We start from the raw sequence: 16,787 nt of genomic DNA on the forward strand, positions 1-16,787 counted from the left end.
TTTCAGCCAGCACAACAGGACACCCACTCTTCTGCACTCACTGTTTCTTCACCAAAAATATGGCCTAGTTCATCTGGGTGCTGGGATGAGTCCTGGGCAGAGGCAGTGTAGATGGAAAACACAGGACTGCCTTGTGAGAGTGCAGCCAGAACAGTCCCAGTTTTACTGTATGCCTGTCTTAGATACAGAGATCTAGGTGGCTGGAAGCTTCTCTGAAGAGTTCCTGCTACTGGTGGGGGAAAATGGAGCCGCTCCTGAGTAGAGAGATGAATGTAAAGGTCTATGTGAATGTGAATGGAGCACTCAGATCTGGGCTAATGTGTGTTCAAGTACTCAGCTTTGAGTTCAGACTCGGTGTCATCATATTTTAACAGTCTTGTCTGATGATGTATCTGCTCCAGCTTGAAGAAAGTCTTCAAGTGTAAACATGTTTTTACATTTACTAGCTAAATTGCACAAAAAGTTAATGATCTCCAAGCTGAAGATCTACATTTAGTTTGTCCTTGAGGTACGCAATCTCCATCAGTAAATGTGTGTTCTTCACTTTCAGAAGAAAACAATTAATCTACATGAAGCTGATGCATAAAATAAACTAAGAAAGAACCCTCCTGTGAGTACAACAGCCTGCTAGAATTCCCAAGTAAGCAGCACTAGAAATCTATTACTTCATGGAGGCTGGAAAAGATTTGCTTAATATTTTTAGCCCAGTTGACAGTTTTGCTAACCTCTCTCCTTTCTGAACATTTTTCACGTAAATATTGTTCAATATTAAGTATATGGAAACAGTGTGGTGAAGAAGCAGGAAAATTTAAGAGGAGCACATGAGACTGGCAGTGCTGGAACTGAGAGCTATCATAAAATACCAACTCTGCAGCCTGATATCCTTCTGCTCTCTATCAGGTTTCCACACTGAAAGACTTCAAAGTTCCCCTGTGTACAAATAAATTTGGTATCTGCTGGGCTGCACACACATACTTCATACATAATGACAACACAGAGTCCATCTCAATGCATTTAGCTAGGAACCCTCTCCCCCTAAACATGCCTAGGAGTGGGTGCATGTGGTGGAGACATGCACCCCATGGTACCTCTGAGCATCAGCCCCAAGGTCCTTTTTGCAGTTGAACTCTGAAGGGTGAAGGTACCATTCAACACAGCTGACTTTCTGTTTCTTTATTTGTTCTTGACAGCTGATTTCAGGCATTCCCTGAGTGATAACCTTCCTCCTTCTCACACGTCCCAGAAGCTGATGGGCAGTTATTTTATCAGCCTTTTTCTCATTGTTCCAAAAGACATGTTTTCCTATAAGTTTCCAGATAAAGGTGAAGCCGTAACCACTGAGAATTACAGATTATAAAAATGCCAGCCTGCAAAAACACTCTCACCTGCATGCCCTGAATCCTATGCAAAGTATTTCCTAAACCTAAAGAGCAGGAAGAATAGTAAAGACTCACTTTAATAGAAATTTTGAATACATACTAAACCGTCAGGTGTTAAGGGAGCTTTAGGTGATGGGATTGCGGAAAAGCATGATTTGTGGGGAAATTATGTCATAACAGGAAAAATCATCCGCGACCCTTCCTTTGCACTGAGGTCCAGCGTTGCAGGGAGATTGGCACTTGGAAGGGGCTGTTCCAGGAGGCTGAGGTGTCTCTGACATGCAAGGTGTCTGTGAGCCAACGAGAGGAGATTCTGGCAGTGCTAGGGAAGGGGACAGGTTGTCAAAAACCATGAAAATTTGTGCGATATTTGCTGATTTCTGACAGATCAAGTTGTTGGATGATTCAGATGTGAGTAAATCTCTGTCTCCTCCCAGCTGTAACTTCAAATTACCTACACTTCTCCTCTCTCCCTTCCTGTGCTGCTCATTTGGATGGAGGTTAGGTGACCTGGCATCCTTTATTCATGAAAGAAGCCCTGTAATATATGTACGTTTGTTCTATGTTCGTGGGGTTAATATAGTTTTGGCAAAATGTGCAGAGAAGCAGCCCTGAAGACAGAAATTCTCCATTTTCCTTCCCAGAAACAGACTGTGTTGTTCATGCTGAAGAGTCACTGTCCCGCAGGCTTGCCTCCTGCCTCGCCTCAAACAGCACGGGGTATTTCAGCTGCTGGTACGGTCCTTGGACTTGCTGAGACCAGCATAATGGTGCCAGCCCAGTGGTAGACTTTACAGTTTCCCTTACCTCCTCCTAGCTATAAATTTGGTTGGGAGAACCAAATTTATCTCTTGGCAACCGTAAAGAATCACAAGTTGGTGGCTCATGTCCTCCCCTTCTTGCAGCCCGGATGTAACTCATGGGCAAAGGACTTGCTGGCTTCAGTACAAAATAAAAAGGTCGTTCAAAAAGTGGTTAGCTATCCCTCTTATAGTGGGAACTGTCCCCTGTTTAATTGTGAAACTTAACACCATCAGAAAATTCCTGTTTATCCCACTTGAGCTATTATGCAACTTCTCAGAAAGAAACCACATTTGTCACTGGGGAATAATAAGTCTTATTTATAGAGTAGCCCATGCATGAAATCCTCTGGGCAAATAACAAAATGTAGTCTGGCTTTAAAAAAAAAAAAAAAAGAGAAAAAACATCTCCATGTAGTCCAATAAATGCCAAGAGGGGTGAAATAATTTCTTAATGTTTTTAGACCAAACGTGGTCAGCGGTAAATGAGTGTCAAAGGCATTTTTAACAGACATTTTCTGGACTTACACTGCTATCCTCTTCCAAACAGTTGGTAGCTGTGTGGGATGATCAGAAAAAGAAGAGAGAATACAGTTGAAGAGGTGACTATGTCTTGACCCTCAGCTCACCAGAGCACCCCTTCTGTCTCTAAGCAGCTTTCATCTAAAACTACTGAAAAAACCTAATATGGAGGTAGCTGTGCTGAACACCAAGTGACATTAATTTTACCCTCAGATGTGACAAATTAGGAGAAAAAGCCTTCTGTTTAAAATCTTTCCTGGCGAAACCTCAAGGTCCCAACCCAAGGGAGGAAATTTTGCTTTGTCCCTTCAACCCATGTGAGTGGGGCAGTCTCCCTCCTCCAGAGGGGCTGAAGCTATGAGGTAACCACCCTTGAAGATGTGCTGGTTACCTGTGTCAAGGGTGGGTGTCACTGGGCATTAACCAGACACAACACCGGGGAAAAAGTGTGAAGAAGGGCAATATTATCCAGCCCCTTTATTCTACCTGGCTGGAATATGTGTGAAGTCCAGGAAGGAGACTGGGGACCAGAGCTAGTGTTGGTCTCCATGCCGAGGCTCTCACCCTTACTTACTTTTTAAAGAGAATAAGAGCAAATTCATGATGCTATTGAAAACCAGATGATAATTTATGCAGGTACAATATATCTCTTAATATCTTCCTTCCAACTACATTTCCCGTATGTTGCAGCTTTTAATTGTTGCATTCCAAATGACTTGCTTTTCAGTCAGCAAGACTGAAAGATCTTGAAAGACCCCAGAAGTAATTTATGAGCAATTATCTGATTTTCATTTTTAGTAGTCTGTACTGTTACGATTTCTGTCACCTTGGAATATTCCTCGCCACAGTCTAGATAATTTAACTAATAGGAGGGACACCCGTTTTAAAAGGGGGCTTTCTAATGACAGGCCCTGCTGAGCCTGCTGACACTGGTGCGGGTAGTTGGAATTATTATGGTGATTCTCAGCATTTTCATTAATCTCTTCTGCATTCTCTGGGGTTTCTGAGCTGAAACTTGCCAGGCAAGGTCTTAGCAAAGTAACAATTTTTCTTCTCTTTCTTTAGGGTCTTTTTTCCTATTGTGGGAGTTGATTAAATAAGGTAAAAGTAGTTCACAAAATTACAGATTAATATGGTGACAACAGGCTTAAGGCCTATATAAAGAGTGCAATGAGCGTCTGTTGGAGCAGTGAATTCCCTCTTTCCTGTACCCTCCAACAGAAAATCAGGGTTCAGCAGGGAAATTTTTGCATGCTGAGCCACACCTCACTCAGGATTATGGGTTTGCTGAGGATTGCTCTGCTGGTTCAATGGGGAGGTGATGACCACCAGCAGGTTACTGCAAAGTTGTTCCATGGCCACATCCCCACGTGTGACCTGTGACATGGTCCAACAGCAACCATGCTTGCCCTTGGGTTCCCCAGAGGCAGAGGAAAGTGATGGAGCAGCAGCGAGTGGGAAGAGAGGAATGAAATGCATGCAAAGTGCCACATGAAGGCCCATCAGCTGTGGTTCCTCCACCTGGCAGGACACAATGCAGAGCGCAGTTTTTCCCTCTGTGCTTACCTGGGCACAGATGAAGTATCCTCCAACACACGTGTAAGAGCAAGGAATGACAGAGACTACAGCGTGGGTTTGCACAGCCAAGTGACCATCAGCTCCCCCCCTACCCCACTGAGCGAAGGAAATTGTCTGGCTCAACTGCATTTGACCAGCCCTGAGGGCAAGATTGTTCATGGAAGAGCTGGTGGAATCAAAGCTCTTGCATGCTTGAAGCGTAAGGTCTCTGAAGGGTTCCCTCATGGATGCACAGCCCCACATAGACAGCGGGACCCAAATATCTTCTGCCACTGTGTCACCAGCTGAGGAGAGGGTGCCCACAGCTCTTGCAAACACAATTAACCCCAGGAGCAGAGGCAAACCGAGAATTTCTTCATTCTGGTCACTAACAAAAATCATCTGTTTTCATACCCCTCGGGTCCAATTTGCCTGTTGAGATGCTGGCACTTCAGAAGACAAGAAAATCCCACTATTTGCCTGTACAGCATTGACTGCAGGAGGCCTCATTTTTGTGTGGAGAATTTGGGCGCTACCACAATCCGAATCACAAATGTAATTTTTGTGTTTATCTTCTCTTCCCTTTGATCTTCCCCACACTCTGATTGCTGATAGATTCAGCTAGCTTAGAAACAAATATTTATTGCAGCTATGCTCTTCCATAAATAGCAACTGTATACTTTTAATTAGAACAACTTTTTTTTTTTTTTTTTTTTTTTAAAGCACATATCTGGAAACTAAAGGGAAGGAAAGCAAAACCATTTTGAAAGGCACAGAATACAGGCTTGTGCATGTGTCCCAGTCCTCTGCGCTACAGTGTGCAGAGCTGAGCAAAAAAAATGACTGCTGTTCTCGGCAAACATCAGAGTCTTTAGACATTTAAACATTCAGCATGCAGAGGAAGAAAAGGCATGGCAGCTACCAGTTAGCTGGGAGGTTTTGTTTTATTTCTCTCTCTGTTCCTCTTGCATCCACTTAGAGGGGATGGCTCAGAGGATTCAAACTTCCTTGCTTGCTTATGGGAAAGAAAAATCATCCCTGCTTTGGGAACCCAACTTCTCTACCCAAGCGGGAAGTCACAGACACAGCACATCAGTGGGTAAGAGAAACGATTGCCTTGCCCCCACCCCGACACATCAGAAGTGAAACCTAGGTCAAGTCTTTTCATGTGTTGCTCATAGCTTCTTTAAAACAGTGTTTCCACTGATGCACACCAATGTGATGAACATTTTTCATGTATTATTAATGCATTTCTTTGTACCATGTTCCGAAAAAAAAAAAAAAAAAAAAAGTTTTGATTTATTCCACACCTTAAACCCAATGTGACAAACTAGTGAGATGGCAGCAGGCTGTCTCTTTCTTTCTCCAAGATTTGAAAACTGAACTTAAAAGTCTGGAATTATACTCAGATGCATTCCACTCTTGTAATATTAACATTTTTTTTATTACCTGAACTATTTTCCCTGTCTCCCTTGACTCCCACAGCAGGGACTCTCATATTATTTCCTGCAGTGTTCCACCCCCACTTTCAGAGACCTGGATTTGAGGAGCTGCCCTACCGTTTATCAAAGCTTTTCCCTTGGTCATCAGAGAGAGTCTTGTCTGGTTTGGGCTCTATGAAATTGTCTGCTTCTACTTTTTTCCTTGCTTTTTCTTCCTCTTCTTTGTATCGAGTTATCTGTTCACAGCTGAGTAATCTCAGTAGAACTGCAGGGATGGAGATCTTCTTGCCTCGCGTCAAAGATACAGAACCTTTTTCAGCTGAGCCAGGGATTGGCGATGCGGACAGGTATTTATAAGTGCACGCACAAAGTAGGCATGAGGTGTCCGCTGTGGCAATTCCTGTGCAATATTGTATTGATCATATATACCTCTGACCTCGTTTTCTGCCCTCTAACCGTACAGTTCACCTCCACCAAGACTAAGTACTTCCAGCCTTCTTTACTGCTCAGCGCCTCTCGAGCAGCAACCATCTTTCTGGGAAAAACAAAACAAAGCAAAACCAAAACAACAAAAAAATCCACCCCACCAATCAGAAAAGGAAAGTCTTTGTTTCTTTTCTTCAAGATGTAGGATTTTCTCCCAAAACAGAGCTATAAAATTGATAATATCCATTCTTAAATGAGCTGACACATTTAAAGCTCAATAGATTGCAAAACAGGTTAGATCATCACCATATTTATCCCGCAAAGATTTGGGAATCATTTGTTTGAGAAGAAAAAAAAAATCATTTTTAAGATCGAGGTAGTCTGTGAGATAGTAGACTTTATATTGTCAGTGTTGTTGAGCAGAGAAAAATTACAGATCATTTCCCAGTGAAACCACTGATACCAAATTTGTAGACAGACTCTATCATCAACAGATATTTTAAGTATACAGTGTAAATATAGGTGATCCAACTGCAGAGTATGATATGACTCTAAGCAAATGTTTTAGCTGGTCCTGCTTAGAAGTTAAATTATTTGTGTGTTTTCAACTGCTCTGTTCGTGCTTTTTTTCTCACAATATAGAGCTTCTAACCTGCCTGTGCTTTACTTCTTAAGCTCTTTAAAAACATTTCTCTCTGCAATCCTTTCTGTAATGCAGTGAGTTCACATATGTAGAAACTGTTGGTTGTTCCTAATCTCTGTCCATTTGTGTGATGGTCCTCTGAGTAGGAGCTTTTTGAACAGAAATGAGTCTCCCTTTCCTGAGAGTTTGGAAATCATCTAGCCCAAATCAACGTCTATGATAAAGATGCTGACACCAATGTTTTCACTAGTTATTATTTATTTATGTTCCCATGACTAGATAATGGAGTTCTCTCACCTGTTATTAATAGAATTATCTTTTTACAGCAACATTATATATATGAGTACAGATGATGGGGTCATTTTAAACTTCACTAATCACTTCCATGAATATTTGCTTGAACAGAAATCTAAATCTACTTCCACTGTATTAGTTTTTCAATTATTTGGGGGAAAAAAATCTAATTTTCCTTCTCCAAACACTATTGCAACATTTTCCTTAAAAAAAAACCAAACAAACACAACAACGAGAGAGAAAGAGAGAGAAAACCCCTATTCTGCTGTGTTTCTATATCGCAGCCCTTTCTGAGTGTATGCACTTGTGGGGGAGCTAATACTTTCTATGGCTACTCTAGCTGACAACTGTAATCACAAAAACATTGATGTTTGCATGACGTCCTGAGCTATGCACAGAAAGCAAATTTTGAATGCTAAAGTGAATGTAACAAAACAAAATCTCATTCTGAGAGTAACACTTGACAATCTGCTAATCAGGCAGTGAAACGGAAAGCCATATGAGCTCTGTACACCAAACCAAAATTTACTAGTCCATCTTAACCCACCCTCACCAGAGGGTTCTAGGAGACTGTTTTGCTAATGGTTACAGAACACAAAAGCTGTAAGGTATTAATGCACATTTTGTAAACAGTAAAAGTGGGCAAATCTATAGAATAAATTATACATAATTTTTTCCCCATTTCTTTTGCCTGCCAGCATAACTATGCCCATACTGTGCTGAAAAAAGGGTTTTCACAGATTTGTGATGTTAAATGTTGAATCTATATTTATGAGTTTCCATGATGTTTCTGTAATAATAAGATTATTAACGTCTTTTTTACTTAGTATGAGGCACTAAGGCAATCAATGCGTGAAACTCACCCGCCTGTAACAGTAGCTGGTTCATTAGCAGGGACTGCTGTAAAGAGTGTAGTGAACATTAAGGAATATGCATTTATTTTTAGCAGGCACTCAATATTCTGTGCAAATCCAGCATGGGAAAGTGGAACAGAATTTATAAACTTCTCATTGGCAAAGAATGCTTCCCAGAACGGCATCAGTCAAACATTTTATACCTTTTCTTTCTAGTCCTACACCCTAAGGTGCCAGAGAGAAAACATGAATAGCACAAGTCTTAAGACTTGTGCCTAAGTCTTAAGGCTTAATTCCAGAGGGGAATTGTTTGTCAAACTGGTCCTCCATTTTGAGTGTTGTCCCTGAGTGTGGTTCTACCAACAGCTGTGCCCATATAATACTTTGTCTAGTTCCCATTTTTCACAATTAGCTCATGAGAATATCATGTCGGGCTCTTTCAAAAGCCATCTTCAGACATACCTTGCTCGTGTTGAATTCTGCTTGGTCCTTAGTATCTCTTTTTCTTCCAAGTGAGATCAGGATAAATGAGGAGGCAGTCCTCGATGTGACTGGCAGAACCTGTATCTTGCATCCCTTTGAGAATCCCCAAATTTGGTGACACCCGGGGCCTTTGGTGGGGATTTGGTGGCCTCACCACCACTGTATGTTCAAAGAGGAGGCCAATTTCAGCACTCAGATCAAATGTTTTTACTGTGAGGAATGGTTGCACACTGATGACATGGTGCTGAATACACCATTTTGACTAGGACAGAATGTGAACATATTCAGTTCTTAAACTTTTTTTTTAATCAAATTGGAAGTCTCCTTGCTCTACTGAAGAGCTTGCAACAGCATGTGAAAGTGACAGCTAGGGAAAATGCCATCATTAGGAGTATTTCCATAGCGTCTATGGCTCTCCGACAGCAGGCAGACATGCCGAAGTGATGCATGCAGTATTTTCAAATTAATAGAAAGTGTATATGAGTGGCCTTTGTAAGTTTTCTGTGTATTCAGGGAAAGCTCAAACTGAGGATCTGACCTGAATTTGGAATTGAGTGGTCCTTTCAGTTAAGTAAAAGCTCAATTTTCATGACAAGAATCCATTTATTAGGTGAACCAAAAACCCCATAAGCAGACAGTTTTAGGATTTCAAAGTGCCTTCATACAGGTTCCAGGAAACAACTTGCAAAACATGCAGGAATTTATACAGAGATGTTTAATAAATCAAAGAGACACTTACAACAATGAACATCACTCAGTTTAGGTGATTAGTTCTTTACAGTCATTAGGATTGGAGACCAGAGTGTGTGGACTAGTCTCTTTTTATAGATGATTGATGGGATGAGAGAGATCAGAAACAATATTGTAGACAACAGATGAACAGAGAATATTAAAAAAGCAATGGGGGAAGGATTGAAGCCCTGCTGAAAGATTAAAGAATAGAAAGAAGTACAAATGAGCAAATCAATTATTGTGTGAAGATTTCTAGGATGTTGTTTAATTCATATTGGCCTGTTCTATATTTAGTTTCTTCACAGTTTCTTTTTTTATTGATGTTTCTTTTAGTTCCCTCTCTGGAATCTGATTCTAAGATGCATCATTGAATGATCCTTTGAGGGGAAATGTTACAAAATGAGACCCAATCTAGCAAACATTTTCTGACATGAGTCGTCTTGCCTTAACTAAGCAAAATTCAATGATGCTGTTCTGGAGTATGAAAATCACTCAAAGACACCAAAAGTTTGCAAATGTGGACTGTGGAGCGGGGAGGGAAGGGCAGAGAAGGAAAGGAAAGGAGTAACTTCAGACATGCTTTTTCCTTCCCTAGGAGTTTATTTTAGCACCAAGTATATGGGGCAGGTTGCTGGAAAGATGCTTCCAAAGATGTGCAGAGCAAAGGGGTTTATGTGCAGTGCCTGTCTATCAGACCCCTTGCTGGACGTGATGCCATGAGTTGAGTAGCTCTCTCATGGGTATCTTGGCTTCAGGACCAGCTTCAGGGGCCAGGGTAGCTGGGTTTCCCAGATTGTCCTCCTGCCTGGAGCCTCCTCTCCCAAAGCATCCTGTATATGGTGTGAAAGCTGCTTCCCTCGTGGGGGTCATTCGGTTTGGCTTTTTGGGTCCCAGTCGATTAGGTGCACAAGTGAGAGCACTAGCATAGGCAAGGACAATCAATATATGAGAGGTTTCCTCTGGGAGCTGGAGAGATGAACTGGAGCCATTGCCTCCACTTAGCTGTTCCCCGAGCCAGCCTAGCGAGCACAGCAACTTCGGGTTAACCTGTGGGGAGCAGCAAGAAGAGGAGCCCAGAGGAGAGGGACTGGGGTGGAGGTACTGTAGCAGAGCTTGTGCTGAGTGATGAGGACTGTGCACAGAGGGTGTTAGGGGAGAGGAGAGGATGTCTGGGGATGGGTGTCAGAGTGGAAAAACCTTTGTGCTTATAGGAGGCACTATGGGAAAGGGAAAAGAGGAAGTAAATACACATTTAAGAAATTGTGTACTCTAAGCACAGAGCACAGACTTTAAAATAATGTAACCATGTTGCTTTGCTGGCTTCAAGATGTCATTACAGAGCTGAGCTCAGGCTGTTCAGGAATCAGTTCCATTTTGGAGCACGTTTGAATTAAGTTTAACAATAAATTATTCAGTTTTGCAATGCCTGGCTTAGGGATGATTATAACATCACTGTAATTACTTTTAATGTAAACACTGATACATGCTGCCACCCGTACCAGCACCTCAACATTCAAAATTTGCAGTGAGAATTAGGTGCCTGTCTAAACATACTGTATGAAAAGTATTGCTTTCCACACAAAATGTCAGCTTCTTCCCAGAAATATCTTTTTAACAACAGCCAAAAGGATTCACTGACATCCTTCTTGTGAAGCATTTCCTAGGAGCATGGTGACTCTCACCTCTTCTCTGCTTTTTGGGATACTACGATGTACCACAGGAAAATTGCCAACCTGGAGGTCCATGTTAGTGCCCAGAGTTAGAGGAGGAGGAACTTGACTACTGCTGCCCTGAAACATGGTAGGCTGATGGTAGGCTCATACCAAAGTTATCCAACCTTAAAAATATTCAGTTTTTGGTTTAGGACTCTGAAGCAGGAACACCACGCTGGATTTCCAGTGAGCTGATACAGGTTTTGGCTGCTAATGAGGGAAGCCTCTCTGGAGAGTGTCTGCATTTCCTGTTATGAACCTCAGGCACAGATTTTTTGTGGTACCAGGTCTGTCCATTCCCAGTCTGGCCCTTCAGAGGCTGTGCTGGTGGTGTGGGCACAGACATCTTCTGGGCTGCAAGCTTCTTGCTCCCATCACCTTCACTGGGCCTGGCTCCAGGTACTCACCATCGGTGTAAAGCCTGCAAGATGACCGGTTTGATTGCAATGAGAAGGATAGAAAGTGGAGTGGGGAAGGGAACAAAACAATTTAGGAGCAGCTTAGTCAAAAAAGGGCTGGTTAAAGAGGACCAGAGGAAAACAGGCAAATAGTGCTGAATGAAATGAATGAGGGGCAGGAACAGTGGTTGATGTTTTCAAAGGAAGGTAAGGGGGAATTCAGTGGGAGCAGCATGCGAAATCCCTTAGGATCTGCTCACAAGTCCAGTGACTAATTTACAAGCTATTAGCCCCACAGTTATCGATCTGGGACTCACATTTAGCATTGCTGCCCAGGAGACAGTTTCCTTATCCCAGACATGGTTATAAAAACCATAATCAATTTTACTTGTGGTTGCCACTGCTACATGGAGAAAAGTGCAAACAGTGCTGTGCTGCTTCTGTTATAAATTTCAGAAACCTAAATTAAAAAAATACTTGTTTGACTTCAACTATGTAAAAAATGAACTTGAATACTGGATCAAGTGTCCATAGAAAAATTGCTTTTCAGAAAGAAAATCCCAGGTCAAAGTATAGATCTGAGATGATGGATCAAAAAGAGGAATTGTAACCTGGGGAAACTGGGCTTGAAATGAAATCAACGTCTTTATGCTCAACCAAATTGGCCCTGCTCATCACGCTAGTCCAGCCAAGTTAAACATGAAGCCAAGATAAACATGACATAAGTACTAGAGCTGTTACACATTTCATCACCTCCACGTATGAGAAGCAAGGAGGTAAGGCAAGAGCTGCAACTGTGTGCTGCTTCAGTTGTGCATCATTTCAGATGAATGTTCAGCTGGCTAACTCTGTCAATATGTAGCAATAAACATTAGTAAATAAATGAAAATTGAAAGTATTTTGTATATTCTAATTTGGAGAGCTTCACAAGGAAAAGTAAACACCTAAAGAGAGTAAAGTAGCTGTATAGTACTTACTCAGGATTTGTTGGCTCTATCAGAACTGCATAGCTGTACTCATAACATTTGTGCATGGTTGCACCTGAAGTTATTTGTCTCTGTTATTTTAGTCATTTAGACAATTCACTGAACAGCATACTAAATTATTCTGCCAAAGAATTCCCTGATATTTTCTATACATATTACTGCATGACTCCCCTCCTGGAAACATGACATCTCACTGTCCCACTGAATGTTTAAAGTAACCATATTATGGTGAATGGGGAAAAAAAAATAAAAATTTTAAAGATGTATTTTGGAGGCACGTTTTATTTAAATCCACATTTCCTAGTTTGTGTTTTCTTCTAAATGCATGCAAAATACCATGGAGGTCAGAATTCTAGCTTTGTTTCTTCAACAGGAAAGAAGTAGTTACCATAATGTTCATTATATTCCCTTGTTTAGGGATTGTAAAATAAATTAGTAATGAGGGCGGTGTCATCCACATTGCAGTGTAAGAGGAAAAAAGGCACAGATGCTGGCTGAAGTGGCACCAAGACATGTGACAACTCCTGCAGTTGGGCAGCGCCCAAGGTGGCAGAAACATTTCCCAGAGGCTGCAGATGTTACAGTTTTGCAGCCCTGGGTACCCCGTGGGGTTTGTGCCTTTCTCGGAGTACAGAAAGGAGATAGAGACTCCCTGGAAGTCTGCGCACTAACCCCATTTACTGCCTCTCAATCATATACAACTTGTGAGTCCGTGGGCCAAGGACCTCGTCAGACTGGGCCACTGAGTGCAGCCCACAGCAGTTAGTCTGTGCCACTGTGCTACAGGGACTATTTTCTGGGAAGCTGACAGGGGCTCTTACCCTCAGTTGACTTGCCAGCTGCTGTCTGACATGTTTTGGATGCACCTGGTTCTGAGCGGTGCAGGGTAGGTCTATGCACCTCTGTGCAAGCTGCTGCCTGGTGCCCTGCTGAGCCCGGCCACTCCTCTGTGCTGCTGCTCCTCACCCCCTGGGGAAGAAAATCCTCATGGGTGCAGTGCAGGCCCTACTGTCAGGCTCTTTCAGGTCTAGCCACATCACTAGGTCTTTGCTGTTACAGCTTCTCCGTTCCTTCCTATGCTCTTATTGCTGCTGTCAGATTAAAAGCCAAATGCTGCACCTTTCAGAAAACCCACCTCTTCCTCCAAAGCAGCAGAACGGCATTGCCAGCTCCTGCCAGCCCTCCCCTAACCCTTACCGCCTCTAACTCCCCCATCAGAGACTACTTTATGGGGGCATGGCTTGTACGTGTTCCCTTGGACTGATGTTCCCTGCTCTCCACTTTGTCTGGAAAAGGACCAACAGAGCCTGTGAGGAGGTGTTTGGTAACCGGAGCAGAGACACTATATTAGTTCTACCTTTGCAGTGTAAAAATATCTCTGGTTTAGGATGGCTGGACAGAATTTAACCCTTGGGATTTATAGCCTAGGCAGGTTAAGTGAGAGCTGTGTACATTAAATGCAGACTTTGAGGTAGGCCATTGCATCTTTCCTAAAATGATGTTACCCTACGGTCAGATTTTGTTTGTTTTTAATACTCTGTAAATTTACTACTGGGGCTTTGATGCTTGTTTTTCAACTTGAAAGGAAAACTGTTTTCCTTCGTCCACCACTTTACAATTTTAATGCTTTTAGCAGGCAGCTCCGAGACACAAAAATGGGCTTAGAAAGCTGCACAGCTAACAAGAATATCTGGAGCTGTTATAAGGAAAGATTTAAAAGAACACCCAAGAGGCCAGAAAGGGACAGAAAACCTTAGAGCCGGGTGTACGCTGGTCTCTGACTGGGGACAGGAACAAAGCTCCACTATGACAGGTTGTTCTTCAAGGGCTCCGTGGTGTTTATGCACCTTCAGAGGAAGAGTCTGGTACCAAATCAGAGCCGGAGAGAGGTTGCTGGTCCTGGTGTGTACCACTGGAGTGGGATTGCCTCTCTTCCTAACTAGCTCATCCTTTTCCTGAACTAGCTTTGAGCTTGCATAAAGCCTCTGAAGAGTTACTTCTGGGTTATAATGGCGGGGACAAGGGAAGAGCCCTTTTGCACATCCAACAGAACTTTCTGCTGCCTGCACTTACTCTGTTTTTTGTTTGTTTGCTTGTCTTTAAATTTTTACTGTGCTTTTGATCTGAGCCCAAGAATTGAAACCATCACTGGGAATGTGCTTCTAGAGAGAATTATGAAACAAAATGCAACCGCAACACTTTAAATGTTGATTTAAGTGGTGTCTAGACCTCATGCTGGCTTTCTGCACCAAGATGAATTTCACAAAGAGAATACCCCTCCTCCCCTTCCCAGATTTTATATTAAAAGTCAATTCCCTATACTCTCACTCAACTCTGGTTCTTCTGTATAAAGAGGAATAATAGGGCTTCTGCTTTCTTATTTTCATTTATTGTTTGAAAAAGACTTGTATTTAATGGAGGTGGAGGGAACACTAAAAAAAGGAAGCACAAACATGTATAAGGCTTTTGAGTTATTAAGTTAATTAAAGAAAGCCACAAAATGGTAGCAGCAGAAAAGACCATAGCCAAAGTACCAATCTTTACATATTCCATGGCTTTGCTGTTGAGTCTGAAGAAAGATGTCCTGACCCTCAGAAAGGCTGGCTTGTGCTCTTGTGGGCATGGTGCTGATGGCTGATGCAGGCAAGTATTTCTAGAACCACTGTTTTTATTACAGTTGCATAGTAGATGTTTTTATTTTTCTTTTACCTTAGGAATTATCTTTCTTCACTCACAGCTGTGGTAATTTGTTTCTTCTGGTGTTAATAACTAGATCTGCAGTTAGTATATCTAACACCACAGTAATCCACACAAACCAGACACACATAGGTAGATACAGCACAGAATATTCATTCATGTTGGAGGATGGAGAAGAGTTATCAGCCAGGAAGGGCTTGAAATGGTTTCCAGGATCAGAATTCAAGTGTTGTGCACAGTGGTAGAAAAATGTCCAAGGGAAATATTTTTTCAGTTGAAATTCCCATTTTAGGGGAAAAAAAAGAGGATAAAGTAATGTTTCTGCTGTTTATTTTGGCAAGCAAAACTACTCAAGCATTATAAAATACAATACTTAGTAGTAATTCCAAATAAATCATTGAGACTATAGTCTTTTAGGTTATTCTTTCCCTTCTTTCATACTAGACATCACAGTCAAGACAGGACACCTCTTGTGCCTGGAGCTGCTCATTAATATAGAAGAAAATACTGAGCCAGAATAGTTTATTATCTAAACAGGCAACACAGATTTAAAGAAGATAAGTTACTACCCACATTTTTCAGGTGGGAAACGAAGGAATTCTGAGAGTAAATTATTTGTTCAAGGCGGTATTGACAGCTTGCAGAAACACCCCAATCCACCACAGTTCTGATCCAGTACTTAAACCAGCTATTTTCATCTATTTATTCTCAATTTAAAAAGATTTGATAGTTCTCTAATTTTGTCTCCATATTTATTGTTTGAAAACACCTATACTGTCACAGATCAGTGCTTCAGGTCTGATGAGCAAGCCATCATGAATAAGATGGTCTTGGGGATGTAGGGAATGGGACCTTTGCCCAAAAAAAGAATGTCCCAAAGATGGATCCCAAAGATTTTGGTGCCCAAATCCTGCACCATCTTTGAGTCTTTTGACATGCATGGCAACATACCTTATGCACTCCCCTGCCCACAAAGTGATGGCCATATCCTGATGGATAAGGAAAACAAGATGGTACATGTGGGCTCACAATGTTTAAGAATCAAAATGGCTCCAAAGCTTCTTTTCAGTTTCTTGAAGCTCCCTCCTGACAAGACATTTGCACATATGTGAAAGAGGAAGAAGGAATTTTATTTGTTTAAACTTGTAAAATCTGCAGAAGCTGCAAGAAGGTTTGCCTTTCCACAGGGTCTGACATGAGGACCGCTTTGCCACAGACAGTAGGGCAGAATGAAATGGAGCCACAAAACATTCTCACTGGTCTAAATTCTCCCGGGAACAAAGAGACACCCAGCAATCTGGTGGCTTGCATCTTATTCTGTAGATTCATGTGGCACAAAAAGATATGAGTGTTGTGTAGCCCCCTGCAGACGGCGAGATTTCACTCAGCAGCTTAAGAAGGTCAATTAAGTGTTAAATAGCACCCGGATACCAGGGTAAGATGATTATCTGCCATGTAATGTTTTTTACATACCATGAGCTGCGCACAAGGGCATATCTAAATAAAATGCATAGGAAATAGCATCACACAAATATGATCTACGTTTTTTCTTGATCAAAGAGGCTGAGGGAAAAAAATAATTAAAAAGTAAAAGCCTTATGCAATGAGATTTAAAAGAAAACTTTGGAGGCTGACAAGACGCATCTGGCACAACTTCAAAGTCCATCAAAGTACATATAATCAATGTTTGTCAATAGCAGTTTTGCATCCTTTAATTTATCTTTCATGGATATAAAGCATGATGTTATTAGGATCCAGTCCATACCTTAATTCTGCTTGAGATTTGATGAATCAGGGCTCTATTAAAATTCAGTGCAAATCAGCTTACTCAAGGACACATTACATAAAGTCGTGCGTTATCT

The sequence above is a fragment of the Athene noctua genome, chromosome 5 (genome assembly GCF_965140245.1).
Source record: "Athene noctua chromosome 5, bAthNoc1.hap1.1, whole genome shotgun sequence".
Taxonomy (NCBI): domain Eukaryota; kingdom Metazoa; phylum Chordata; class Aves; order Strigiformes; family Strigidae; genus Athene; species Athene noctua.